Genomic DNA, 23,978 nt, shown 5'->3' on the forward strand with positions numbered 1-23,978 from the left:
CTCACAGCTGTTTAGTTCTTTAATAGAGCTTCTTTTTGTTTTCCTTCCCTTCTTTTGTCAAGAACATGGCGGACACCTTTCAAATTCCTTTAGAGGTGGAGGATCTGCCCAGAGCTCACCTCTTCGAGCTCCTGGACTAAGGGTCTCCTCCTCGGAGGACTGTGCTAGTCCTGCTCCTTCAGCTCTTCCCCAATGTTCTTGTAAGAAATTGGGGGGGGGGGGTCCCCTCTGTCGGCCCTGCTCATCCCCATGGAGATCGAATCCATGGACCAGTTTCAGAGCTCCTCAGATCCTCCTCACGCCATAGTGGTTGGATCTGTGCTCGACAGCGCAAGGAGCTCTAGGAACTATGCTTCAGAACCCCCAGACGGGGATGCTAGAACCCTAGATTCATTTGGGTTGAAAATGCACCAGGCTTCACTGCTCTTCTCCCGTTCCGTCCTACCAGCTCTCTACAAGCGTATTCTTAAGGGACCTGGTCTGTACTACGCTAGCTTTAGCAGCCTCTCTCTCACCGGAGTGGATCAAGCCGCTTCACCTGTTGGTCAAGCAGCAGATGGAGTGTCGCAGGTTCTTGGCCAGGTGTCACTTTTGATGTGACTTTCAGAATCTATGCCCACAGTGTAGCGCTGCATATACTCTCATGCCTGCGCATCTGTCTTGAACTTGTGCGTTCAGTGGAGACTTGTGGATGCCACGTGCAAGGGGGATAACCTTTTTGGAGAGAAGTTGGAGGGTGATCACTGAACTCACCAAGAAATACAGACGCCATCCCACTCTCTCCTCCCGGACATCTTCAGCACCTCCCTTCTCATTTAGGAGGTTTTTCAGAAAGTTGGGGAAGGGTCTCTCCTACTCGTGGAGATGTGGGTACACCACCACTTCTCACTAGCCTCTATGGGCTGAACACCAGAACATTTGTTCTCGTCAACAGCATGTGCCTCAGCTCCGGACAGCTCTCCAATCACAGCAAGGGGTGAGTTTTTCATTGACTCCAGGGGAGCATAGCTGCAGTGCCAGTAACCATCTCAGACAACCTATGAGTTGCCCGCCAAGAGCAACTTCCATCAGCTCTCAGCATGAGCAGCTCCTTGCAGAAGAACTCTCCGCCCTTCTGAAGGCCCCTGCAGTTGAGCCAATACCACCAGGGGAACTGGCTGCAATTATATTCTAGGTTCCTCTTTGTGCCATTGAAGGCACAAGGGATTCGTTCCATCCTGGATCTAAGGACCTTTTTCAACTTTCTAATCACAGAAAAGTTCAGGATGATTTCTCTGAGCACCCTACTCCCTGTGGTTCAGGGCCATGATTGACTGTACACTTGAAGGATCTTTATGCACAAGTATGCTTGGGGGTATTCCACTTCCAGTACTGCATGCTACTTTTTGGCCTTGTGTCAGCTCCTAGGGTATTCACCAAGTGTCTACAGGTACTCGTGGTGTCCCTGTGCTGACTGGGAGTCCATGTATTTCCTTTCTGGCAGGTGCAGAGCACACCAATGATCGAAGCTCAGGAGTCCATATATAGGACTTTTGGGTCTTGGACCTGCTGGGATTTGGCTAGAAATGTAAGGAGGGGTGACAAAAATTTATTCAGGTATATTAGTGAAAGGAGGAAGACTAAAAAGGGAATTGTGAGACTGAAAGATGCTGCGAACCGCTATGTAGATAATGATGAAGAAAAAGCAAATTTGCTAAATAGATACTTTTGTTCCGTTTTCACAGAAGCAAATCCTAGAGAAGGACCGCGATTGACTGGCAAAAGTACATATGAGAATGGAGTGGATATAGCACCGTTCACGGAAGAGAATGTAGTGTGTATGAACAACTTGAAAATCTAAAGGTGGACAAAACCGTGGGACCGGACGGGATCCACCCCAGGATACTGAGGGAGCTCAGAGAGGTTCTGGCGGGTTTTCTTAAAGATTTGTTTAATAAATTCTTGGAGACGAGAGAGGTTCTGTGGGATTGGAGAACAGCGGTCCCTCTTCACGAAAGTGGTGATAGGGAAGAAGCTGGAAACTACAGGCCGGTAAGCCTCACTTCGATTATTGGAAAAGTAATGGAAGCGATGCTGAAGGAAAGGATAGTGAATTTCCTGGAAGCCAATAAGTTGCAAGATCCGAGACAACATGGTTTTACCAAAGGTAAATCATGCCAAACGAATCTCATTGAATTCTGGGTGACCGGAGAATTGAATCAGGGACGTGCTATATACGTAATCTACTTAGATTTCAGCAAACCTTTTGACACAGTTCCCCACAGGAGGCTCTTGAATAAACTTGACAGGCTGAAAATAGGACCCGAAGTGGTGAACTGGATTAGGAACTGGTTGATGGACAGACGCCAGAGGGTGGTGGTTAATGGGAATTAGCTTGGGGTGAGTAGTGGAGTGCCTCAGGGATCGGTGCTGGGGCCAATTCTGTTCAATATATTTGTGAGTGACATTGCCGAAGGGTTAGAAGGTAAAGTTTGCCTTTTTGCGGATGATACTAAGATTTGTAACAGAGTGGACACCCCAGAGGGAGTGGAAAAAATGAAAAAGGATCTGCAGAAGCTAGAACAATGGTCCAAGGTTTGGCAATTAAAATTCAATGCGAAGAAATGCAAAGTGATGCACTTAGGGAGTAGAAATCCACGGGAGACGTATGTGTTAGGCAGTGAGAGTCTGATATGTACAGACAGGGAGAGGGATCTTGGGGTGATAGTATCTGAGGATCTGAAGGCGACGAAACAGTGTGACAAGGCGGTGGCTGTAGCTAGAAGGCTGCTAGGCTGTATAGAGAGAGGTGTGACCAGCAAAAGAAAAGAGGTTTTAATGCCCCTGTATAAGTCGTTGGTGAGGCCCCACCTGGAGTATTGTGTTAAGTTTTGGAGGCCGTAATCTTGCTAAGGATGTAAAAAGAATTGAAGCGGTGCAAAGAAAAGCTACAAGAATGGTATGGGATTTGCATTACAAGACGTATGAGGAGAGACTTGCTGACCTGAACATGTATACCCTGGAGGAAAGGAGAAACAGGGGTGATATGATACAGACGTTCAAATATTTGAAAGGTATTAATCCGCAAACAAACCTTTTCCATAGATGAGAAGGCGGTAGAACTAGAGGACATGAAATGAGATTGAAGGGGGCAGACTCAAAAAAAAAATGTCAGGAAGTATTTTTTCATGGAGAGAGTGGTGGATACTTGGAATGCCCTCCCACGGGAGGTGGTGGAGATGAAAACGGTAACGGAATTCAAAAATGCGTGGGATAAACATAAAGGAATCCTGTTCAGAAGGAATGGATCCTCAGAAGCTTATCGGAGAGTGGGTGGCAGAGCCCGTGGTAGGAGGCGGGGCTAGTGTCGGGCAGACTTCTAAGGTCTGTGCCCTGAAAATGGCAGATACAAATCAAGCTCACTATAGTAAACTTGGGTTCAGAATAATTTATCTTTTTATATATATATATATATATATATATATGTATGCACTTTAAAAAAATGCTAAAGTGTTTTAAATTGTTTTAAATGTGCTCAGACCATACCGTTTACACCCATTATATCCCCAAGAGGAATATGTGGTGGTGTCACAATGGAACCATCATTGCACATATGATGTTCCACCTCCTAATATCAATGATAAGCTTTGATGTCCCCATGCATACCTCCGACCCACCCCCATCCTCCCACCCTGTCAGACTGTCATAGTAATGCTTGAATGTTTTCACTTATATACACTGTCAGCTAGCACATTTGCTTATTTCCGATCTGACGAAGAAGGGCAACCTTCAAAAGCTAATCAAGAAATGTATTAAGTTATGTCCAATAAAAAAGGTATCATCTTATTTTCTTTTCCATGTTTTATTTTGTTTGATTTCTATTGATAACTTTAAAAATGTTGTAATTGTATTCTTTTAGGGCTTCTTTTACAAAGCCACACTACTGATTCTCACTGCAGCAAATGAGAGAAAGCCTATTCAATTCCTATGGGCTTCCTCACATTTGCCAGAGAAAATTGCTAGCGTGGCTTTGTAAAAGAAGCTCTTAATGAATTCCTCCAGTTGTTCCAATTTTCAATGTTTTTGGCTTTGGACCATGTTCTCTCAAGACATTTGCAACATCTTTTCACCTCCAAAATATCTGAAGTGAACCAGGGAGATAGATTACTGGGTCTAAGTTTTATTTTTTCTGTTGCTCTCTCAATTTATGTAACACTACAAATATCATCCCAGATTTGAATTAAAGTCTTGTGAGTGAGATATGGGAATTAGATGGTCGAAAGGCAGATTGGACCAAAAGTCTATTATGTTGATTTTGCCCCTTGATTTAATGGTGAGTACCTTGATAGCCACAATGTGGCTCAGAAAGACCCTCCCTCAAATCAAACTCCCCAAATCGCTCTAGCACAATATAGGCATACCCTCCCACAAGACTTCATTTTCTTGTATATAGTAGATGCCTTCTTGGGAGAGTCCGCCAGAGCCACATAAAAATATGTGGGATAAACACAAAGGAATCCTGTATAGAAGGTTGGAATCAAACAAGCTTAGTGGTGATTAGACAGCAACACCTGTAATTGGGAAGCAAAGACAGTGCTGGGCAGACTTCTGTGGTCTGTGCCATGATCATGGCTAGACAGACAGATTCAGATTTAGTAACTGGATAACAAGGCCAGTGCCTGGCAGACCTCTATGGTCTGTGCCCCGAAAATGGCAAGAACAAATCAATATCAAGTATAATAAGGTAAAATTATGTATAATCATACCTGATAATTTTCTTTCCATTAATCATAGCTGATCAATCCATAGACTGGTGGGTTGTGTCCATCTACCAGCAGGTGGAGATAGAGAGCAAACTTTTGCCTCCCTATATGTGGTCATGTGCTGCCGGAAACTCCTCAGTATGTCGATATCAAAGCTCCATCCGCAGGACTCAGCACTTAGAGAATTACACCCACGAAGGGACACTCTGCCCAGCTCACCACCGCCGAAACGGGGGAGGGGAATTAACCCAGCTCATCCCCACACAAGTGGGGGAGGGGAATCCGTCCAGCTCATCCCCGCGGAGCGGGGGAGGGACACCACACCCGCCGATGCGGGGGGATCTGGCTTATCCTGCAACCGCAACCGCGGGAGGAGCTGACTGACCCGAACACCGCCGAAGCGGGAGGGGTACAAAACTGCCCTACAGCCGCACGAAGCGGGAGGGAGTGCCGGCAGAATTATAAGTCTCAATCCAGCCCCGCAAAACGGAGGGGAGAGGAATGCAGCAGCTCACTGTAACACAAACTCGTCTTAACTCTTGAAGAATCCAAGTGAAAAAACTTGAACACGAAGTCTTTCTGAAGTAACTGAAGAGTAAACTTGAACCTGAAATGCAACCAGAATAAAACAATACAGATATCTGGGAGGGGCTATGGATTGATCAGCTATGATTAATGGAAAGAAAATTATCAGGTATGATTATACATAATTTTACCTTCCATATCATCAAGCTGATCAATCCATAGACTGGTGGGATGTACCGAAGCAGTACTCACCCAGGGCGGGACATAGAAATCCCTGACCGCAACACTGAAGCTCCAAACCGGGCCTCCGCCCGAGCAGCCACAGTCAAGCGGTAATGCTTGGAGAATGTATGGGCCGAAGCCCAAGTTGCCGCCTTGCATATCTCTTCCAAGGAGACGGAACCGGCCTCTGCCATCGAGGCCGCCTGAGCTCTTGTGGAGTGAGCCTTCAGCTGGATAGGCGGCACCTTCCCTGCGGCCACATAAGCCGCTGCAATGGCTTCCTTGACCCATCTTGCCACTGTAGGCTTAGCAGCCTGCAGACCCCTACGAGGACCTGCAAACAGGACAAACAGATGATCCGATTTCCGGAAATCATTGGTCACTTCCAAGTATCTGATGATGACTCGTCTCACATCCAGATATTTAAGAGCAGAGTACTCCTCTGGGTAGTCCTCCCTACGAAAGGAAGGGAGACAGAGCTGCTGATTCACATGGAAGCGAGAAACAATCTTGGGCAGAAAGGAAGGCACTGTGCGAATAGTCACTCCTGCCTCAGTGAACTGCAGAAAAGGCTCTCGACATGAGAGCGCCTGGAGCTCGGAAACTCTTCTGGCTGAAGTGATAGCCACCAAAAAGACTGCTTTCAACGTCAGGTCTTTCAGAGATGCCCTCGACAAGGGTTCAAACGGCGGCTTCTGCAATGCTCTTAGCACCAGGTTGAGATTCCACGCAGGCACCACTGAGTGCAGAGGAGGGCGCAGGTGATTAACTCCCTTGAGAAAGCGCACCACATCTGGCTGGGAAGCCAGGGAAGCACCCTTCAGGCGGCCCCTGAAGCAAGCCAGAGCCGCTACCTGGACCTTAAGGGAACTGAGCGACAGGCCTTTGTCCAGACCTTCTTGCAGGAACGCCAACACTGAAGAAATTGGAGCAGTGAAGGGAGAAAGTGAGCCTGCTTCACACCACGCTGCAAAGATACGCCAAACCCTGGCGTAAGCAGTAGAAGTAGAGCGTTTCCTCGCTCTCAGCATAGTGGCGATGACCTTGTCTGAGAAGCCCTTCTTCCTCAGACGCTGCCGCTCAATAGCCAGGCCGTAAGACCAAAGGGGGAGGGATCCTCCATCACCACGGGACCCTGATGTAACAGGCCCTGCTCCACTGGCAGCCGCAGAGGATCGTCGATTGAGAGCCTGATCAAGTCCGCATACCAGGGACGTCTGGGCCAATCCGGACCCACCAGGATTATCCTGCCGGGATGTCTTGCCACCCGGTCTAGGACCCTGCCCAACATGGGCCAGGGTGGGAACACATAGAGAAGCTCTTGTGTCGGCCATTGTTGGAGAAGAGCATCTACTCCCAGGGATCGAGGGTCCCGTCCTCTGCTGAAGAAGCGCGGCACTTGGCAATTGGCCGATGACGCCATCAGATCTAGGCTCGGCTGGCCCCAGCGCTTCGTGATGTCCAAGAACGCCTGAGCAGATAGCTGCCACTCTCCGGGCTCCAAGGTATGGCGACTGAGAAAGTCCGCCTTGACATTCATGACTCCGGCAATGTGGGCCGCTGAAAGCTGCTCCAGGTTCGCTTCCGCCCACTGGCAAAGATTCATAGCCTCCTTGGCTAGAGGGGCGCTCTTGGTACCTCCCTGGCGGTTGACATAGGCCACAGCCGTGGCATTGTCCGACAGTACCCGTACAGGCTTCAGCACCAGTACCGGGATGAACTCCAAAAGCGCCAACCGAATGGCTCTGAGTTCCAGGAGGTTGATAGACCACTTCGCCTCTGCAGGAGACCAGAGCCCCTGCGCTGTCCTTCCCAAGCAGTGGGCTCCCCAGCCCGACAATGAGGCGTCCGTCGTGACGACAATCCACTCTGGGGTCACCAGAGGCATTCCCGCAGACAACTTGTCTGCCTGCATCCACCAGCTCAGCGCCTTGCGCACTGCTGGATCCAAGGGAAGACGCACCGCATAATCCTCCGACATCGGAGTCCAGCGCTGCAGCAGAGAGTGTTGTAGTGGTCTCATATGAGCCCTGGCCCAGGGCACTACTTCCATCGTGGCCGTCATAGAGCCCAACAGCTGCACATAGTCCCAAGCCCGAAGAGGAGAGTCTACCAGGAACTGGTCCACCTGAGCCTGAAGTTTGACAATCCGATTGTCTGGCAGGAACACTCTGCCCACTTGGGTGTCGAATCGAACTCCCAGATACTCCAGGGACTGAGTCGGGCGCAGCTGGCTCTTCTCCCAGTGATGATCCATCCCAGGGAGCTCAAAAGAGCAACTACCCGGTCCACAGCTTTGCCGCACTCTGCATAAGAGGGGGCTCGGATCAACCAGTCGTCCAGATAAGGATGGACTTGTACTCCTTCCTTTCGCAGGAAGGCCGCTATGACCACCATTACTTTGGAAAAGGTCCGCGGAGCAGTAGCCAACCCGAACGGGAGGGCTCTGAACTGGAAGTGTCGGCCCAGGACTGCAAAACGCAGAAAGCGTTGATGAGGAGGCCAGATGGGAATATGCAGGTACGCTTCCTTGATGTCCAAGGAAGCCAGGTACTCCCCTGCCTTCACTGCCGCTATAACAGAGCGGAGAGTCTCCATGCGAAAGTGCCGCACTTTCAAGGCCCGATTGACCCCTTTGAGGTCGAGGATAGGCCGGACAGAACCTCCTTTCTTTGGTACCACAAAGTAAATGGAGTAACGCCCCTTGCCAAGCTGACTTTCTGGCACCGGAACGACCGCACCCAGGCGGATCAGATTGTCCAAAGTCTGCTGCACTGCCACAGCTTTGACCGGAGACTTGCAGGGAGAGAGTACAAACCCGTCTCTTAAGGGTCGGCAGAACTCTAGCTTGTAGCCGTCTCTGATGACTTCCAGCACCCAAGCGTCTGAAGTTATTGTGGTCCACTCGCCCAGAAACGAGGACAGCCGTCCTCCAATCTGCACTGGGGCGTGGACCAAGACCCCGTCATTGGGTACGAGACCCTGGGGGAGGACCGGAGGGAGCACCTCCGGGACGGCGGTCTCTGCGAAAGGAACGCTGCTTGGGGGAGAAATGCCTCTTAAAGGAAGAGGGGGCAGAAGAACCCGACCTGCCCGGGCGGTACCGACGGGCTTCCTGAAACCGTCCTCTGGAGGTACCGGGACGAGCACTAGCCCGAGCCCTGACCTCTGGTAACTTCTTGCCCTTAGATGTGCCGAGATCGGTCACGATTTTGTCCAGCTCGACCCCAAAGAGCAGCTTGCCTTTAAAAGGCAACCTAGCCAGGCGGGATTTAGAGGCGTGGTCAGCAGACCAATGTTTCAGCCAAAGCCACCGCCGCGCAGAGATTGTCTGAGCCATGCCTTTAGCTGAGGCTCTCAAGACATCATACAGCAAGTCTGCCACATAGGCTAAGCCCGATTCCAGGGCTGGCCAATCATCCCTCAAGGAATGATCCGAGGGGGAAGCCCGCTGCACCATAGTCAGGCACGCCCTGGCCACATAGGAGCCGCAAACTGAGGCCTGCAAACTTAAAGCAGCCGCCTCAAAGGACGACCTTAAGGCCGCCTCCAATCTCCTGTCTTGGGCGTCCTTTAGGGCCGTGCCACCTTCCACCGGCAATGCCGTTTTCTTAGTCACCGCAGTGATTAAAGAATCCACGGTAGGCCACAGATAGGCCTCACGTTCACTCACAGCCAAAGGATAGAGGCGGGACATAGCCCTAGCCACTTTAAGGCTCGCTTCTGGGACATCCCATTGAGCCGAAATTAAGGTGTGCATGGCATCATGCACGTGGAAGGTTCTAGGCGGGCGCTTCGTCCCCAGCATAATGGCAGAGCCAACAGGGGCTGAGGGAGAGACGTCCTCCGGAGAGGAAATCTTCAAAGTGTCCATGGCCTGTAACAACAGGTTGGGCAAATCCTCTGGGCGAAAAAGCCGCGCTGCAGAGGGGTCATCCGCTCCAGCCGAGCGGGGATCCGTCTCCTCCAAGGAATCCGCAAAGGACCGTTGGGAGACCTCAGACACGCTGCCCTCTTCTACATCGGAGGAGACAAATTCCTCCAAGGCCTGGGAATCAACCCGAGGGCGTTTACCTCTGGGAACCTCAACCTCTTTACCAGACGAGGGAGCGGGGGCAGCGTTGTGCATGAGGAAGGCCTGATGCAGCAGCAAAACAAACTCGGGGGAGAAACCCCCCAGACTGTGCACTTCCGCAGCCTGGGCAACAGCCCTAGGCGCACTCTCAACCGGCGCTCGCAACAGCGGGGGAGAGGCCTGCTGCGCATCCAAAATGGCGTCCGGCGCGAAACTCCGCGAAGGAGCCGCGCGGGAAGAACGGCTCTTAACTTTAGCCGCTTCTGTGCCGTCGCCCAAATTAAGGGCGTTCATGGCATTAATGTCTCCAACCTCAAGGGCGGTCCAAGAAGAAGCCGTCCGAGCCGCGTGGCCGGCCAAAATGGCGGAGGCGAGGAGCGGGGGATGGGCGTTTATGGCGGGAAAAACCGCCACGCCGGAGGAAGGACCGGGACATTCATCGGTCACGAAACTGCCACCCAACAAGGGCGAATCAGGCTTTAAGACCCCCGCATCCCCTCTAGAAGCGCTCAAGCGACCCGGGGAGCGACCCTTTGCGCCCTCGCCCTCCGACGCCATGTGCCACGAGGAGAAGAATCGGGGAACCCCCGCCCGCTATAAAAAGGTAAAATTACCTGCTGTCCGCTCCGAGTTGTAACGACCTGGTGTCCCAGTGAGTAGCTGCAATAGACGCTTAAATAAACGTCGAAATAAACGCCTTTAAAGACGTTTAAAATTTTTTTTTTTTTTTTTTTTTTTTTTTTTTTAACGGAGCCAGCGGGAGGGGGGAGAAAAGGAGGGACCTGGCACCACCAGGTTTGCACTTGCTCAAAAGAGCCCTCAACCCCAGGCACTCAACAAAACCTAAAAATTAGGCTTGGAGGCCTAGCCAGAGCTGCTGCTGCTGTGTGTGACCACCACCTGCTGAGATAGAGAACATACTGGGGAGTTTCCGGCAGCACATGACCACATATAGGGAGGCAAAAGTTTGCTCTCTATCTCCACCTGCTGGTAGATGGACACAACCCACCAGTCTATGGATTGATCAGCTTGATGATATGGAAGTATAAGGTTACTATGGGTTTACCTTGTTGGGCAGACTGGATGGACCATACAGGTCTTTATCTGGCGTCATCTATTATGTTATGTAGTCAACTAATAGCCATACCAAGCAGTCGAGCAACTGCCTGCATGCACTGCAAAAAAATGCTTTAGCTGTATCCATCGATAATGATGCCTACTTTACTGTTTATATTTCTTGTCAAGCAGCTCAAAAGTCTTAAATTTACCTTCCTGAAAAACTGATGCACAGACCAAATATCTCTAGCTGGCCACTGAGGCCAGCTGAACACTTCCTCTTTTAGCTTTAGTTCAGGATTGAATGAGACAGAGGTAGCCTTTGGCCCAAGCCAGAACAGTTTCAAACACTGCACCACAAACGTATAATCCCTGACATAGCAATTATCATTGGATTATAAAATACCAATTTCCAAGCCTGAGCAGTTAGCAAATTACTCAGAGGAAATGGACTAACCATTGTTTTCTCCAACCGTAACCGTCTAGGCACCCTCCCACCTTCCCTATCCACAAGCAATGCCACAGCAGCAGCCATCAGATAAGCATAATGATGTAACAAAATCTGGAAAATTAATATCCCATTTACTTTTTATCAATTTTAATTTCCTCAAAGCAATTATTGGTGTTTTATCCTTCCACAAAATCCTAAAAAAAAGTCCTTTCTAATATTTTATAAAAGGAATCAGGATATGCAAGAGGTATTATACTCAAAACATAATTTATCTTTGGACGCTATCAAGATGATACTGGTGCCTGATGCCCCCCCCCCCCCCCCCCACACCAGGACAGATAGAGTATAAGGGTGACCACTTCAAAAGAATGTCAATTAACTGCAGCATTACCTCTTTTGAGTGGAGGAGTAGCCTAGTGGTTAGTGCAGCGGACTTTGATCCTGGGGAACTGGGTTAGATTCCCACTGCAGCTCCTTGTGACTGTGGGCAAGTCACTTAACCCTCCATTGCCCCAGGTACAAAAAAAAGTACCTGAATATATGTAAACCTCTTTGAATGTAGTTGCAAAATACCACAGAAAAGCGGTATATCAAGTCCCATTTCCCTTTCATTAAGTTCTAAAGAAGGCTTCACAGAAATAGCATACCACCCCCCCCCCAAACTTTTCAACTTATCAGGAGCCCTCACAATAGGTAGCCACACAGATGTTGCCCATGCATATTAAGGGGCATAGCCACTGACTTTTCCTAATTAATTTTATAACTAGATATCAACAGAAAATGTGTCAATCGAGGCAAGCAGAGTAGTCAAGGCTTGATACATATACAAAGCAACAAGCCATCTGCATATGCAGACAATTTGCAACTTTCACCCCCGACACTTCGGGCTAGGTCAGAGTTTCCCCAAGTCCTGTCCTGGAATACCCCCTGCCAGTCAGGTTTTCAGGATATCCACAATGAATATGCATGAACTTGATTTGCACGCACTACCTCTATTATATGCAAACCTCTTTCATGCACAATCATTGTGGATATCCTGAAAACCTGACTGGCAAGGAGTACTCCAGGACCAGACTTGGGAAACACTAGGCCCAGAACTCTGGCATTGTAGGAAACAGCACCGAAAAACACCGGCTGGAATACGACTTGGAATTACTGACCAATGCTCAACAATAATAGCATGCAAATTATATGCACACAGTTAGTGGTCGGTAAAGGGGTCTGAACGTTCCTGGCGCATGCCTACATGAGCTGTGCAGTAGGCACAGCTCTTGTGCTTATGTCCAGTGAGTAGACCCCTCACCTAATTAAATCCCTGGTGGTCTGGTGGACCCCTCCTCCCAAAAACAATTGCCTGGAGGTCTAGCGGGCTCACCGATCCAACCTGGCAGGCCTCAGACTGGACCGAGCTCAACCCCAACCCCCTAGTGGTCTAGTGAAATCTTCCCCCCAAGCCCCCTCCACATACCTTTCATTGGAGGCAGGAGGAACAACTACTCCCTCCTGCCTTGGGCAGTGGCTGGGCACCACCATTTTGACAAGGGTGGGCCCAGAGGCAGGATGAAGTAGGCGTTCCTTCCGTCTCTGACGAAAGGTATGTCGAAGGGTCTGGTAGGTATGATTTCACTAGACCAACAGCGTCAGTGTTCACTAGGGGATCAGGCTTGGCCCATCCTGGGGGTCAGTGGGCCCAATGGACCATCAGGGTATTTTTTATTGGGGGTGTGGATTAGGAGGTTGGGTCAGTGGGCCTGCTGGACCACTAGACTATTTTTTTTTTTGGGGGGGGGGGGTGGCATTGGTTTGTTTGTTTGTTTTTAGATAGGGGGCTCAGGGGTAGAGGGCTGCAGCTTGCTGTCGTGTTGACTTTTCTGTCAGTGCCTGAGCCGATTAGAGCTCAAGTACTGATAGTAGCCCGCCCTAACTTTCCTATCAACAGCTCAAGAGCTGTCAGTACTTTCTAGCCATTAGGGCACATGGTTTTTGTGAGCCAGTTTTCTGAGAATTGGAGGAAATTGCTATCGAGCTTGTTTTAATACTAGCAAGCTCATTAGCAAAAGGACTTTCAGTCACCGCTTCCGTGTATGGTAAAGCAGTGTCCGAAAGACTCCGTGCACTACCCACAAAATAATGTTTCATTTACACTGGCTAAAACCAGTCTAAATGAAATGTTGCATGCCCCGTTTGCTTTGAGCATCGGGCTCTTCATCCCTATAATATTATTATCAGCCTAATAGCTATAGCAAGAGGCTCTAAAGTCAGATTAAACATGGGAGAAAGTGGGCAAATATTTAACCCTAAACAAGGTAAACAAAGGAGATAAGTGAACATTAACCATCACTCTTGCAGGGTCCTGAATACAAAAGACAAATCATATTAATATACTGCAAGCTCATCCCAAACCACTGCAACACTCTAAACATATAGCTCCACTCAATTCTGTCAAATGCTTTTTGCCATCAAGTGACAAAGCAACATAAGGATCAGACAAAGTAGAGACTAGTGTTGAAACATTCCAAGAGGTCCAAGAATTATCTGAAGCCCACCTCCCAGGTGTAATAACCACTTTGATCCCTATGAACTAAGCATGGTAAGAATGCAAGATTACAAGATTTTTGGATAAATGTTACAACCATAAGGGAGATAGGCCTGTAATTCTAAATCTTAAAATAATCCAACCCATATTTTTGAATAACCATTACCTCAGATTCCATAAAAGAGCCCTGTTGAGCAATCAAAGTTTGCTAAAACTGCCCCAAATGAGGAACTAATAATTCTCAAAACACTTTATAAAATTTTGCTGAAAATCCATCCAGGCAAGGTGCCTTACCTAAAGACAGACCCTTAATAGCTTTATGGAATCTCATCCACCTTATTCTCGATATCCAATTCTGCTCATAGTTGTGAGGTACGCATTGGATTGGGAAAGGTGCTCATAAAATTATCAAGTCTGGCTCAGAAAAATTAACCTCTGCAGACTATAATGACTTAAGTCTGAAACTGTGAAGCAATAGCAGAGTCCTTAACATGGGGATTCCCTAAATGATCCACAATCATAGGAACCCTCCCTCTACCCTTACACCCCTCCAGACACCGCACCAGCAAGTAACCAGCCTTATTATTCTCTTACTTGTTTTTGTTTTATTACTCTAACCCTTTTCAAGGGTAGAGCACAGTGGGCCACACAAACATATTTTTATTGAATTGATTTGAGATCAGAGCCAGGGCTAACAATGCTAGAAGACTATTACAGAATCCACTTAATCCACTCAATTAAAAGACCATGAATCACGCGCATAAAAAGTTTTTAAAAAGTAATCGAAAGTGATCCTAAATAAATGCTTTTAAATTTTTACAAAAAAGGTCAAACATGACCCTTTACCTACCTCATAAGAAAGGTAAATGTGGACTACAAATACAGAACCCTTGATTTAACTATAAGCTTATCCACAATAACGTTGTGACAATAGGAAAAGAGGAAAATGAAAGATTTTGTTGTAGAGAATGTAATGTTCTATATACACTTCTATGCTTCTTTTAGAAAACTAACTCATGCTTCAATGTATTATAAACTAGTTTGTAAAAAACATATATTTTTACTGGCAACTGATGCATATTCAAGGGCCCTTCAGACACTAGTGCATGTTAAGTGCTACAAGGCCCATAAAATAGGGGGGCCCTTTTACTAAGCTGCAGGAAAAAGTGACCTGCGGCAGTGTATGCACGTTTTGGGGGTGCACCGGGCCAGTTTTTACCACATCTGCAAGAAAGGGCTTTTTTTTTTTTTTTAATGGGACAGGAAAAGGGCATGAGGTAAAACTGACACCAGCATGTGCCTAAAACTAGTCTGAGCCCTTAATGCCACCCACTGATCTAATGGTAAGGCTCACACGCGGTGCACGGTCGGAGTGCGCCAACTGCCACATGTGGGAGGAAATAAATAAATAATCCACGTTATGGGCGCACAGGAAATTTGAAATTACTGCCAGTGGGATGCAGTAGCCTGGAGGTAGTCTCATTTTGGCACATGCTGCACGCACGTAGAGCCTAATGCACCTTTGTAAATGTGCCCCTGAATGCGTCACATTTAGGGGTCCTTTTACAAAGGCACATGCTAAACGTTTGTCACCCATATTTTAATTGGATGTCGATAGTGTTTAGCGCACACTGCTTAGCACACCATAAAACTGCTAGCGCACCTTTGTAAAAGGACCCTTTAGTACGCATTAAGCATTAGTAAAAGGGCCCCTAAGATAGGCATTATGTAATTACACTTCATTGTTCCAAACAAGAATAATCCCTGCTGCATCATTTGTAACATCTGCAAAGATTTCACATATAAGGCACAGAGTGACTACTAATCAAGATACTACAATAGTAATAAATGTATTGCTTTTAAAAATCGGCCTCATCCAGGAATCCGTAGTTTGAAAATGAGATCGAATTCTCTTCGCAATCTACAGACCCATAAACAATTTCGAAACTAATACAATTTTATTAAGGTAAACCAGTTCATCAGTATTGAAACCCATCTTCCACTGCTACCCTGGTGCCCCCCCTTTTTTTTTCAAATTCCTCATAGCCTTACATACCCACCAGTCACCTTGGATTCTCTTCTGGAGAGATTGACTGCAACTGCAGCACCCGACCTAGTGCACACCGGAAAGTCCCACCCCCAAGTTGAGTCCGATACTCCGAATCCCAGTCTGAAGGATATGACGTACTTGAAACGCCCAAATTACGTCTGCAGCTGTATAGGATTGCGCCTCGCGGAGGGGTCACCCGCGAGACGACTGGGAAATGTAGTTTTACTTCGCCGCCCTATGAAATAAATTGCCTTTTTATTAAAAATATATTTGTTTTCATTAAGAAGCCTACAGAGTAACATTCAAAAGCAGGTTAAGGACAGGAGAATGATTATATTTGTATGCCTCCATAGCGCCACGCCCCCACCGACAGAAACTTCTGGCGCGTGCAACTATTCTAGTGTGCGCAGTGCATGTACCGGAAGTGCGTCCTGAAAAGGGGTGTGATTTCCTGTTTTCCTGGTGGCGGCCTTTTTCTCTCTCCGGCGCAACTCTGTTTTGTTTCCGTGTCTGCAGAGCTTCTGCGTGTACTACTTACCTCATCCTGGTTGGAGTCAGAGATCCTAGTCCGTGGAGAAGAATTGAGGTAAGAGACTGGAGGTATAGCGGCTTCTTTTGGCATCCTAGTCGGAGAGGGTTTTTGGTGGGGTTTTGTGCCTTAAGGTGGCTGTATACGCTGGTAATGTTTCCCGCAGTTTATTGCGCTGGAGCCTCTGAAGTCGGGCTTGGGGGAAGAGGTGGGGTAGGGTGAATAAACTTAGTGAGCGCGGCAAGGAAACGTTTATTCATAACCTACGATAGTTTTTGGTTGATACCCTCACGTTGTGTGTCTATTCTCCGTTCTACTTTCTGCCTTTGTAAAAATAGTTTTCTTTTTGCAAGTATGCTTATTTTTCAGCACAATTTACAGAACTCATTCTGAATCTAAAGGTGGACAAAGCTATGGGATCGGACGGGATCCACCCCAGGATATTGAGGGCGCTCAGAGAGGTTCTGGCGGGTCCTCTTAAAGATTTGTTTAATAAATCCTTGGAGACGGGACAGGTTCTAGTGGGATTGGAGAACAGCGGATGTGGTCCCTTTTCACAAAAGTGGTGACAGGGAAGAAGCTGGAAACTACAGGCCGGTAAGCCTCACTACTTCGGTTTTTGGAAAAGTAATGGAAGCGATGCTGAAGGAAAGGATAGTGAATTTCCTGGAAGCCGATAAGTTACAAGCTCCGAGACAACATGGTTTTACCAAAGGTAAATCGTGCCAAACGAATCTCATTGAATTCTTTGGCAGGGTGACCGGAGAATTGAATCAGGGACATGCTATAGACGTACTCTACTTAGATTTCAGTAAAGCTTTTGACACGGTTCCCCACAGGAGGCTCTTGAATAAACTTGACAGGCTGAAGATAGGACCAGATGTGGTGAACTGGTTGACGGACAGACGCCAGAGGGTGGTGGTTAATGGAATTCGCTCGGATGAGGGAAAGGTGAGTAGTGGAGTGCCTCAGGTATCGGTGCTGGGGCCGATTCTGTTCAATATATTTGTGAGTGACATTGCCAAAGGGTTAGAAGGTAAAGTTTGCCTTTTTGCGGATGATACTAAGATTTGTAACAGAGTGGACACCCCAGAGGGAGTGGAAAAATGAAAAAGGATCTGCAGAAGCTAGAACAATGGTCCAAGGTTTGGCAATTAAAATTCAATGCGAAGAAATGCAAAGTGATGCACTTAGGGAGTAGAAATCCACAGGAGACCTATGTTAGGTGGTGAGAGTCTGATATGTACAGACGGGGAGAGGGATCTTGGGGTGATAGTATCTGAGGATCTAAAGGCGACGAAACAGTGTGACGAGGCGGTGGCTGTAGCTAGAAGGTTGCTAGGCTGTATAGAGAGAGGTGTGATCAGCAAAAGAAAAGAGGTTTTAATACCCCTGTATAAGTCGTTGGTGAGGACCCACCTGGAGTATTTTGTTCAGTTTTGGAGGCCATATCTTGCTAAGAATGTAAAAAGAATTGAAGCAGTGCAAAGAAAAGCTACAAGAATGGTATGGGATTTGCGTTACAAGAAGTATGAGGAGAGACTTGCTGACCTGAACATGTATGCCCTGGAGGAAAGGAGAAACAGGGGTGATATGATACAGACATTCAAATATTTGAAAGGTATTAATCCGCAAACAAACCTTTTCCGTAGATGGGAAGGCGGTAGAATTAGAGGACACGAAATGAGATTGAAGGGGGGCAGCCTGAAGAAACATTTCAGGAAGTATTTTTTCACGGAGAGAGTGGTGGATACTTGGAATGCCCTCCCACGGGAGGTGGTGGAGATGAAAACGGTAACGGAATTCAAAAATGCGTGGGATAAACATAAAGGAATCCTGTTCAGAAGGAATGGATCCTCAGAAGCTTAGCGGAGATTAGGTGGCAGAGCTGATGGTGGGAGGTGGGGTTAGTGCTGGGCAGACTTCTAAGGTCTGTGCCCTGAAATGGCAGATACAAATCAAGGTCAGGTATATACATAAAGTAGCACATATGAGTTTATCTTGTTGGGCAGACTGGACAGTGCAGGTCTTTCTCTGCCGTCGTCTACTATGTTACTATGGTCACACAGCAGACTAGTGTTAGATGTTTTTCTTTTGTATGCATAGATCCTCCCATACCTCTCATAGAGAAGACTTTGCTGAAACTCGGGCGAAATCAAAGAACCGTGTTCCTGATAGCCCTGTACTGGCCAAGGCAGATCCGATTCCCTCTTCTTCTGGATTTGTCCTCTGAAGATCCATGAAGATTGGAGTGTTTTCTAACCCTTGTCATGCAGAATGAGGGGTCTCTTCTGCACCCCAGGGCCCTCATAGCCTGAATGTTGAGAGTGTAGAATTTCAGTCCTTGGATCTGCCTGAAAGTATATCAAGAATCTTGCTTGCTTTCAGGAAAGATTCCGCCAAGATGTCATTCTTTTAAATGAAAGAGGTTTGCCATCTGCTGTGAGGGCAAGACCCTAGATCCTCTTACTTGTCCTATACAAGAACTGCTTGAGAACCTAGGTACTTCTCTCTGTTTTGAAAACCAGCTATGTAAGGGTACATTTCAGTGCAGTTAGTGTTTATCTTCATGTAGGGAGTAAGCTCATCTCTGTACAGCCTCTAGTTGTTCAATTTTGAGAGGTTTGCTTTTTACAAAGCCCCCCCCCCCCCCCCCCCCCCCCGGTCAAACCTCCTACTGTATCATGGATCTCAGTCATTCTTGCACAGCCAATGAAAACTCCTTTGAAGCAACTTGATTCCTGTCACCTGAAGTATCCGACCTGGAAAGTTGTGTTTTTGGTGGTGGTCATTTCAGCTTAAAGTCGGTGAGCTTCAGACCTTAGTGGCTGATCCGCCTTGCACAAGATTTCATCACAACAGTTCTTCACATGCACCCTAAGTTCCCTCCTAAGGTGGTGTCGGAGTTCCATCAGTCATTTGTTCTACTGAGCCTCATGCCTGGTGAAAGCTCACTGCATAACTTAGACTGCAAACGAGTCTTGGCCTTCTGTCTAGAGCAGACTAAAGCCCATACAGTCCATCCATGCTTTATTACTTTTGATCCAAATTGGATGAGGGTAGCAATTGACAAATGCATACTTTACAATTGGCCTGCAGGTTGTATCCCCTTCACTTACTTTCAAGCTGGGCTGTCTAACATTATGAGCCGTTAACCCCCAATAGTCCATGGCTATATCAGTAGCCCACTTGAGATCAGCCTCCATCAAGGAGATATGTAAGGCTGCAACGTGGTCTTCAGTCCACATATTCACATCACATTACTGCCTTGTGCAGAATACCTGACGTGACAGCTGGTTCGGTCAGATAGTCCTGCAGAATTTTAGTGTCTAGAATCTAATTCCTGCCTCCTAGGCGCAGTTTTGTTCTGTTCCAGGCTGCACCTTCACAACCATTTTGTATATGATTTCAGATTAATTGACTTAAAGACCTTGATGTTTCAAGTTTTTTCTGTCCTAGCATTGTTTTTGGTGAGCCTGTTAGCTAGGGATTCCTACATGTGAGAATACAACTTTCCATTACGTTCATTCCCACTATTCCAGGACGAGCGGGTAGTTATGTCCATCGACCAACAGGTTGAGATAGAAAATACAGAACTGAGCACTACTACACAGCTCCCTGCTAGCAGTTCAGCTTCTCAGTACCTTCTATGTCCAGCAGGTGGATGGACAGACTTCCTCTGTCTCTGGTTCTGAGGCCTTCCTCCTGGTCCAGTTGGTCAACTGGTTCCCAGTTGAGCAGACATACCTGGTGGTGATGGGTCCCTGTTGTGCCTTCCCCCTGGGGTGTTCTGCACCTTTTCCCTGTTTTCCCTCTGTGTGAGAGCCCGCTGAGCATCCAGTCTGCTCAGAAGATGAGGAGTCGCAGGCAACACAGTGAGTCTGGCAGGCCGGTGCTGCTGCCGTGCCCTGCTCTGAAAGGGGAGGGGGGTGACTGTGTCCCCGGGTAGCGTGGACCCAGGGTGGTGGGTCCTTTCTGCTGTGCTTCAGGCCTTTGGACATCGATGGGAGCATTGTGTGTCGGTGGTACAAAAAATAAATAAAACCATAGAGGAAGTGGAGGAGCAGTTTAATGATTAGATCAATGGAGTGAGAACCAGGGGAGCCTGGTTGAAATCTCACAACTGCTCCTTGAGGTCTTTGGCAGATACAAACAGACTGTGATTCCTCTGAAGACAGAAAACTGCTTAATCTACCTGAATGTAAAAAAAAACAAAACATATTTTTGCTTGTGTGTGCTGTGCTCAAAAAAAAAAAAAAAAGTGGGTGTGTAGCGCGGTGCGCCACTTGTTTTCTCGCTCAGCTGCAGTCTCTGGCCATGGCAACCCCCGCTTAGTGTGTGACCTGCTGCCCGTCTTGCAGTGAGTGTCTTGGGCTGCTGCACGGTGTGCAGTCCGGTTCCTAAGTGGAGGAGCTGATTTGGGGCTCACACATACAGGGCAGGGCGTGCTTGGTCACAGCAGTGCGTTTCTTTCGCCTCTGGTTCCCGGTGCAGGGCCTTGGTGCTTCGCCTCAGAAGGACACGGGAATGGCAGCCATTTAGGTTTTTTTCAGCAGAAGCAAAGCCCCTGCACATGTAGATGGAGGTCCCTTCGTCTGCTCCACCAGGCCTTGGGCTGGTGCTAGGAGCCTTTTCTCCAGCAGGCCTGGCAGCTCCGGGGAGAGAAGAGGAGGTGGGGATCTCCCTGCCTGCTCCCAGGGGGTCACGACTGCTGCCCCATGGAGACTTAGTCTTAGCTTTCGCTGCAGTTGGGCTGCTAGGAGGCGGCCCCCTGATTTCAGAGGCACTTGCAGCGCTCCCTTGGGGAGTTTCCGGAAGGTAGTCAGGCAGCTAGCCTTATGAAGAGCCTCAGGGGACCGTCCAGGGTATTTTTTCATTCACCTGGACATTCGGGTCCTGCTTGCTGCAAGGTGGAGTGCATCTGACACAGACCTACAGGTTGGGAGGACCGTGGCCCATCCTTTTTTTTTTCTCTGGTGCCAGAAGGAGGAGATGTTCCCTTACCTAAGTTGGACTCTTGTGTCTGCAGTCACCCAGAGTACTACCCTCTCGGTTGTTGGCAGCCTTGCCTTGAGGGATCTGCTAGATAGGAAGCCGAAACGGGCTTTTCAGCACGCCTTCAGGTGACTGCTTTGGAGCTGCAGGCTTCTATTTGTAGAAGTCTGTTTGCAGTGACATCAGCAGTTCCATTTTCCCGGGGCAGTTCTGGCTGAGGGTGTGGGTGGCCGATGCCACTTCAAAGGCCTGCGTGGTCAGGCTACCCTTTTGAGACGCATTTCTTTTTGGAAATGACCTCAGCAGTTTGATTCAGGAGCTGGGTGAGTGGGCCCCACCGTCCTCCAGAAGACGTTCCTTGTTCCTCTGCTTGCTTTGTGGGCTCAGCAGGTGCCCTTTTTCATGACAGCTCCTTGTGTAGGTCTGTTCGTCAGACCTTTGGCCAGAGGGCTCAGTTTCGAGCCCAGCAATCTTCCTTCCGGGGGATGGAGATACGGCAGGGCACTCAGAGTGAGTGGCTGCTGTCTCCCGGCAATACCAATATAGCCAGGCCGGATGGTCTCTGCGGGCCTACAGGGGGCCTTTTCCTCAGCTCTGGCGCTGGTTATTCTGGGTGATGGCTTCCAGTTGGAGTTTTCCCCTCCGGTAGATAGCTCCTCTCTTCTTACAGTCTCCTTGTCGGGGGGCCTCTGGCAGCTCAGAGCAGAAGCTCAGTTGAAGTGCTGCTGGCCCTTCCTATCCCTCCCGCCGAGCACGGTCTGGGCGGTTCTCCTATTTCGAGGTTCCCAGAAAGATGGGAGCAGTGCAACCCAATTGGGATCTCTAGGAGTCCACTGGTGTCCATTTTCGGATGGTGACCCTGAGGTCTGTGTTCCCGTCCGTTCATAAAGAGAGTTGTCTCTGCTCTTGAGACAAGGGAGGCGTAATTACCTTCCCCTCTTGGGGCTGCTTCTGCAGTTCTTTTCCAATTCCGATCCCGACCATTTGGTCTCCTCACGGGCCCGGTGACCTTTTCCTAGGTTGTGCATGTAGCGTGTAGTGGTCTTTCTGCGGAGACTGAGGTTTTGTTTCCTCCTGCACTTGGACAGCTGGCTAATCCGAGCCTCCTCTTTCCCAAGCCTGTGTAGAGGCTCCTTCAACAATGGTTCGCCTTCTGTTTTGTATATTTTTTTTTTCTGGTTTGGGTGTTCAATTTCAGTGGGGGCGGCTGGCGCCAGCACACCAACTTGGAGCATCTAGGTGTTCTTTTCGATTCCCTGTGAGCTTGAGTGTTTCTCACAGAGGGACGGCGCTTTAAGTTAGCGCACTGGATTCTTCGCTTCTGCTTTGCTCCCAGTTTCCAGCCTGGGATTTTGTGCAGCTCCTTGGTTCTTTGACAGCGGCCCTGGAATTGGTACCTTACCCTTGGATGCAGCCAATTTATGGGGCCCTGTTCAGCTCCTGGTCTCCGATTTTCAGAGGGTTACAGCCTCTGGCGGTCAGACAGACCCGAGGTGGTTGTGGCTTCACCAGTCGACCCTAGGGAGGCCCTCCCCACTCCTGCCTTGGGAAGTGGGGTCTACGGTTGACAGTTTCTTGGGCTGGGGGGGCTCTTTGCAGGGGTCCCCTGGCACGGCTCTTGGTTTCCAGTAGAGGTGCATAGGCCCTCTGGAGCTGTGAGGGGTGCGCTAAGATCTGGAGGCTTTTGCCCCACTGTTGGGAATGCTTTGGTTTGGGCGTTTTCAGACAATGCTATGGCACTAGCCTCTTCTACTAGCTGGGGGGGGGGGGGGGAGGGATTCCTAGTAGTCTGCTGGCTCTGGAGCCCAACTGGTTAATGGCTGGGGCAGAGAGACACCTGTTGTGCCTTTCGGCGATTTTGAGGGGTCCCTCTCGTGGGGACCGACCTTAGCAGGCACGCTCGGACTTCCAGCGATTGGGAGCTGTCGGTCGAGCCGTTACAGCTGCTGATGTGTTGATGGGGCTTGGTTCTCTTGGCCTATTCCTATGTCACTGTCCTCGGTTCTTCAGCCGTCACAGTGAAGAGGACTCTCTGGATCTGGACACCCTGTTGCAGGTATTCAAGGATAGCAGGCCAATTCTTGCATGCCTTCCCACCTCCCCTAGGTGTTGTATTCTTCAGCTGTATCGTCTGACTGATGGACTAGCACATCAAGCGGGAAGGCACCCATGTATACACAGTGGGATGCTGCTAGAATTTTCTTAAGCTAATACTCTTGGCAGCATCTGCAGCAGGCTCCATTGGATGATGTCGCCCACATGTAAGAATACTTGGCCTGCTGTCCTCGAACACCTGCTACAGGTGAGTAACTTCGCTGTATAAATAGCTGGAGTCCACTGAATGGGCGCAAGAAGCACGTGAAGCAAAGGGAATGATAAGGAAAGATAAACAGGATGACCAGTGTAGGTAGATGGCTGTATAGATTAAAGTTGGAACCTTGAATCTGATCAGTGATAGAAAGCCAGTGGTGTTGAAACAATGAGTCATGTCAAATTTTTCACAGTGTAGAATCTGAATTAGTGTTTTGGACTGACTGAAGATGTTTTGTGAGACTTTCCTTGAAGGTAATATGCACACATAGAAGTGATAATGGGTCTGGTTTGTCAAGAAAACTGAACTAGTCTAAATTGATGCATTGCTCAAAAAGATAATTTGACGATAAAGTGAGGAATTGGTCAATAACTGCAAGGTAATGAAATGAATCAAATAGCATTCTTTAGAAACCAGAACAGCAGGGAACATTATCTAATGTGTTGAATAAAAATATATTGATTGGACTTTATTAACCACCTTTAT

At 48.4% G+C, this 23,978-nt stretch overlaps 2 protein-coding genes across 5 annotated transcripts in view; one reads left to right on the forward strand and one right to left on the reverse strand.

The window, feature by feature from the left end:
- The window catches only part of ATP5PF (ATP synthase peripheral stalk subunit F6), a 32,773-nt gene extending 17,001 nt beyond the window's left edge, over window positions 1-15,772 (reverse strand). Inside the window, exon 1 of one of the 3 annotated variants that reach the window (XM_030204272.1) lies at window positions 15,675-15,772. The gene's annotated coding sequence lies outside the window, so the exon portion shown is untranslated. Of the gene's footprint in view, window positions 1-15,663 lie in introns of all 3 variants that reach the window. The other 2 variants (XM_030204271.1, XM_030204270.1) reach the window with 2 other exon arrangements.
- Window positions 15,773-16,071: 299 nt separating this feature from the next.
- GABPA (GA binding protein transcription factor subunit alpha) overlaps window positions 16,072-23,978 on the forward strand; it is a 67,424-nt gene continuing 59,517 nt past the window's right edge. Inside the window, exon 1 of one of the 2 annotated variants that reach the window (XM_030204269.1) lies at window positions 16,072-16,257. The gene's annotated coding sequence lies outside the window, so the exon portion shown is untranslated. The remainder of the gene's footprint in view (window positions 16,258-23,978) is intronic. The other variant, XM_030204268.1, reaches the window with a different exon arrangement.

This window comes from Microcaecilia unicolor, chromosome 5 (assembly GCF_901765095.1).
Source record: "Microcaecilia unicolor chromosome 5, aMicUni1.1, whole genome shotgun sequence".
Lineage (NCBI taxonomy): Eukaryota > Metazoa > Chordata > Amphibia > Gymnophiona > Siphonopidae > Microcaecilia > Microcaecilia unicolor.